The following is a 6,103-nucleotide window of genomic DNA, read 5'->3' as shown; positions in this document are numbered from 1 at the left end:
AATAGACTGGTTTTCTAATCATAACCGATCTATTTTCAACTTTAATATGGAACGAGTTAATGATCAAAAAGACACGTTTATTTTCACATTTCGATTCCAATTCTCAATGTATTCTCAAGTTTTTTTATTATTATATTGACTCATGTCATCGACGCTTAAATTGTAAGTTTGTTTTTGACAGGTAAAAATATTATACGTCTTTAACGGTGCTTTAAAATGATCTATTTTTACAAAATTGAAAGAAATAATCACTTTAGTGGAAAACTTGCTAAAGACTTTTGAAAAAGTTTTATTCATCAAAATAGCACAAATTGTAATTTTTAACTATTTTAGAAAAATACCTACTCTTTCAAAATTTGCAAATATATTTTTTCTCCTAATTTAATTTCCCCCCCCCCCTCATCTTTTTCAATAGTAGAAAATCAATCTAAGAGCACACCAAACCCCGTCTAACCTCTTCTATGTGGCAAAAACTAACCAGTCATTCAAAATGCTTAAATTGTTCACTTCAAATAAAACTTACAATCAGTACGGGCCCATGTAAAAATGCGTATTTTTTAATAAGATCAATGAGTTTTATAACTGAAATATTGCCCTGGTATTATCTGAAATTGACGATAGAGAGCGTTTTTAGGAAGGTTCTTTTTATAAGTTCAAGTTCAGGCTTTCAGGTATGAAATGAAAATACTTTTATAGTTTCTAAATAAATATTCATTTAGTATCTATGAGCCTTTGAATAACCAACACCTATTTTGAGATTTAAAAAAAGATAACTCTAGTTATACACATGATACCTAAGTTTTAAATATATATTTTTTAATATTAGGCTGAAATATATTTAAATATTTTATCTGTATCTTCAATACCAAACGCCTTAAAAACATTTCAACCTTAAAAATAGCCAAAAATAAATAACACTTTATAGACTTTTTTCTGGAAGCCATTAGGCTAACAGAGAAAAAATAAGGTCATATTTGGAATTAGGGGATCAAAATTGAACTAAGTTGATTATATGCTGTTATAGTGCTTAAAAAATTGATTTTTTTTTATAGTGTTATTTGTAAAATATAAGTTATATATTTGTTTATGCATAGATCAAGTTTTCGCACAAAAAACCGTTAAATGGTTCCGAAAGAGAGGATTTTATAAGAAAACAGATACTTCATACTTATAAATTTACTATATATCAATAAACGATTTAAGGCATAAACGTATACTTGTGTATTCAGTTGAATAAACTCTTTGAATTTTCTTTCAAATCAGGGGTAAAAGATAATTAATTTAAAAAAAAAAAAAAAAGGTTAGCAATAATTTAATTTTTACAGTCTTTTTATCATCACATTGTTCCCTACATTAATATAAAAATCAAAAGTAGACAAAAAATAATTTACATTTACCATATTGACAGAAAGTAATCGTTTGGAAAAAAAAAAAATATTTTACAACTTATGATTGATATTTTTCAAAGTTTCTAAAATATTCACAATATTAAAAAGATTGTTTCTTCAACTAAAATGTATCATATCTTTGTTATACGAGTCAGATACGTTTTTAATCATTGTTATTGTTCAACTGTATTAATGTTTATTAAATCATTTATTCAGTACCAAATATTATTAATGGTTGTATTGCAACATATCAAGATGTATGTAAAATATTGTCTTAAATTTTTGTACTTGGAATATACTTTCTCATTTTATTCTCCATATAAAGACATTAAAAATAAACATAACTGCTCTAGGGTACATTGAAACGTCTCTTGGGAGTGTTTCGATTCAATTAGCAAGTTTTGAATGATGAAACCACTTTAAAAAATATTTATCCAGATTTCTTAATGATTATCACACTTACAAGCCAACAATAAAGTAATCAACACATAAATATATATCCCAAGATTTTTGAATAAAAATATACAGTTGTATCTAGTTTAACAGTTTATTCACATCCTTCAGTCTGATTGAAGAGCAATATCAACCTAATTCATTTCAAAATATGTGGATCCGATACCGTAGGTAAAGGAAGGGGTATTTTTGAATAAAGCTGGGTTATCAATAGTGTGAGCGTCAGTTGTATTTAAAACCGAGGACCTTGGTCCAGTCAAGTCTGGTCCCATACACTTACAATTGGTAAAATTGGTGGAAGATTATTGGAGGATATTTTCTTCTGACACACATTATTACTAATAATACAACATCTATTGCTACACTTCAAATAAAACATACAATCAGTACGGGCACATGTAAAAATAACTTTAATTTTTGGTGTCTTCAAGTTAGCTTGCCAAATTAGCTATCCTACTGCAGTCCATCCTGAACGTTTTGTAGGGATGGTGCATTGTTCAGCCAACCCCCGATATCAGAATTCATTAAAAAACTGGAGAGGCGTGAGACTGAATGTCCTTGACAAGGTTGAATATTGTCTAAAATTTATGTCCTCTCAATCATAAATTTAGGGCAATCATAAACAAGATGAAGTCGTTCTTCATCTCTTAAACCACACCCACGACATAGTAGGCTAACTACTTGGTGCATGAGATGATTGTGTCGGCATAAGATACAATGCCCAGTGACTAACTGAGCCAATAAGTTGAGCTTTCCTTTCGAAAAACCCAAAGAGATTCATCCACCTCCCAAGTCTAAATCTTGGGAGCATTGCACGGCCTTGACGGTAATAGTAATTATATATTATAATATACGTTTGCAAATAAATTTGATAATCGAATGGTTTAAGAATTGTGAATGAGAAAATAACAAATTCTTTTATAGCGTATTTTTAGAAAGAAAATTCAAAAATTAAGTTTTTTGAAAGAAAGCTCATAAATTAAATTAAAAAAAAAAAAAAATTAAAAAATTGAATTTTGAAAAAAATTAAAAAATATACAGCTATTTACACAAAATTCAATTGTTTGAAAAAGTTCAAAAATATTTTTTTTTTAAAATAAAAATAAAAAACCATACTTTTTTTTCAAAAATTAAATATTTTGGAAAAATATTTCATAAATCTACAGCTGAACATAAAATAATAAATTTAAAAGAAAAATTTTAAATTAAGGAAAAATTAAAATATTAAATATTTGGAGAAAAAATTAAAAAATCCAAAACTATTCAAAACAATTTTTTTTTTTCGAAAAGTATTAATAAAATTCAAATTTTTTTAAGAAGTATTTGAGATTTTTTTTTTTTTTTGTAAAAATAAAAAATTCCTTAATTCGAGCCCACCCCCTGCGGACACCCCTAAGCATCTCCAAGACCATTCTTTAAAAAGTTATGCAAAGTTTTCTTAAGAAATAGAATGGAGAACTAATTAATTAGTAAGCTCTATTTTTCGAATATACAATGATATAAAGCTACATATTTTGTATATATATCGAAATGTCAAGCCATTGAAAACTTTTTTTCATGATGCAAATGTTACAACGCCATTTTAAACGAGATGTCTTAGTTCTACGTTTTCAGTATAATAATATAATATTCAGTATTATAATTTATTCATTTATTGAGAAGTAACCTTTAATAATTAAATGATGTGGATCATTAACTTGAATACATTATTCAATCCATCCTACTTTAAATATTCTTTCTTTCTCATGATTACATTTCCACAGAGTGGTGATCTTAAACTTACTGTAGCATTTAATTGCAATAGTTTCCCTTTTATTTTTAAATACGAGCTTTCATAACGTAACCAAATGACAGCTGAAACATGGAAACAAACATTTATTGTTTTTATCCAATGCCTTTAAGTGTAAAATCTCGGAGCAACTACAAAAAAAAAACAAAAAAACACTAATGTAGTCTTCTCAGCGCCGGTGTGAGTCCCGAGAAGGCTGCAGAAATCGTTGGCATTACCATCCTGATTGCCTATAACATCAGCAAGTCAATTACATCCTCATACAGCCAAGAAGAACCAAAGGTTTTGCAGAAACAATAAGAGTGACTTCTGCCCTGCCTCCATATGCGCCTCCTCTAGTCCCGACGTCAACCCCCTTGACTTTGGGGCATCTTACAAAAGAATGTAAGCCTCAGTCTTCTTTCCCTCCTCAAAAATAAAAAAAAAAAAAAAACTATGTTTAAATGGCCAAAAACAAGCCTGCTAAGAAGATGATTAGGATTTACAACTCTAACCATGGTTTATCAAGTTGTCAAGGTCATTTATAACCAAGTACACTCATGGGTAGTGTTTTGTCACTCCATATTTAGGACTGAATACTCCAGGTCCCTTTCCGTTCAGTCCACTTTGTTCGTCAAAAAAATATATAAAATTATCTCTTTTATGACGTCACTCAACTTTATTTCTTCTTTTTCTAATCAGTTCGCGTACTTACTCTTCGAAAGAACGTCGGTCTTGAGACCCTTTCCCAAGGGCTGATAGAAACGGTCCTATAACTAGAATGGACTCGACCGAATAAATACGGTCTGACACAACACTACTTTTAGTTAGACTTTATTCTTATATTTTCTCTCCTGAAGAATCCAATAATAATAATAACAGCTTTAAAAAATAAAAAACTTATATTCAGGTTCCCAATAACGAAAAAACATGGACACTAGAAAATGATTAGGATTTATTACTCTTCCTATATACCTTTGGAACAAGTAAAAATCAAATTTTACATTTGATGTCATAGAATTTGGAACTTTGTCTATATCTTAATTTTGTAATACGTATTGTATAACCAAGAACTGTTTCAAATTTGGTGGGAAGTAATAAAAAAACACTAATTGAAGTATCATAAGTTTTCATATCTTTAAGTAGGCTTTATTTCTTACAAGCCCAAAATAAAAGTGCCTGCATACATACATATAAAAGACATGATGCGTAGGTTTGTTTTTTAAAGTCTTCAGGGGAAAAAAATAAGAAATGGAAATTTAATTAAATTTTACCTGAGGTACCAAAATCATTAAAAAGAAAAATAAAGTAGTCTCTTTTAAGATTTAATTTATTCTTCATTTTTTTTTTTTTTTTTTTTGCTTAAATAACTCATATATTACACATACAATGTAAATAAATTCTTGGGTACATCTATATACCAATGTTAGTAAGTCTTGGATTGCAAACATCAATCACGTTCGTAGATTTTCATCAAACATACATTTCATTTTATACGTAATAAAAGTGCCCATACACTTTTTTTATGTACCTTTTTAGAGGGATCATTCATCAAATCACCTCATAAAAAGAAGGTTTTTTTCTTCAATAAAATCCATATATAATTACAATAAAGATGTAGAATCGTTGGAAGGAAGGGCAAGAAACGGAGGGGGAAGGAGCTATGCTTAAGTGATGACTTGAAGGATTATAAAAAAGGTTAAAAGCTTTTTTTTTTTCTTTATACATCTTTTTTATTTTAACAAAAAGTGTTTTTAATAATCATCAGAATAAATTAGAAATGTATCAATACCCAAATTTCAGCTAGTTCTGATACCCTCTCTATTAACTTCTTATTAATATTACGTAGAAAGTAATTAATATACAAATAAAAAATGACTTACTTCTTTTAATATTAAACTTTTTATGAATGAGACCTTAAGAAGAAAAGACTTAAATATATCAATCATAATTATGATTTTAATATGTTATAAATAATTAGAAATTAAAACTATCTCCGTTCTCATGAATCAATTTATTCTTGCTTGGATTATAAATGATTGCTCACACTACTTAAAAGACATTCATTTTCAAAAAATGGACTTGAATTTGGGTATATAGTTTTATCATTTATTTATTTTCTCAACTGCAAGGTCTGTATTTATAAATATTTATATGTACAAAAAAAAATTTAAAAAATACAAACATAAAACGAAATTTGCGTTTTTATAAAAAAACATAATATAAGATTTTGTTAAAAATTAATTGCCTTCTAAAGGGACTTAAAAACTTAAAAACAATCAAATAATCAAACTAACAAGTACAAAGTTTTACATAATCACATAATATACATCATCAAATATTGTTACCCAATGTACTTAGCAAAAGGAAAAGAAAAATCCAACTCAATCTGTACTTTCTTTCTTATACTTTTTATATCGCCGAATAATTATCTCATATTTACATCAATGAAACTTTCCCTCTTCCCTTCATATTATGAGTAAAGTTGGTAATT

Source organism: Lepeophtheirus salmonis, chromosome 14 (assembly GCF_016086655.4).
Source record: "Lepeophtheirus salmonis chromosome 14, UVic_Lsal_1.4, whole genome shotgun sequence".
NCBI classification, from domain to species: Eukaryota; Metazoa; Arthropoda; class Copepoda; order Siphonostomatoida; family Caligidae; genus Lepeophtheirus; species Lepeophtheirus salmonis.
This window is presented reverse-complemented; position numbering follows the sequence as displayed.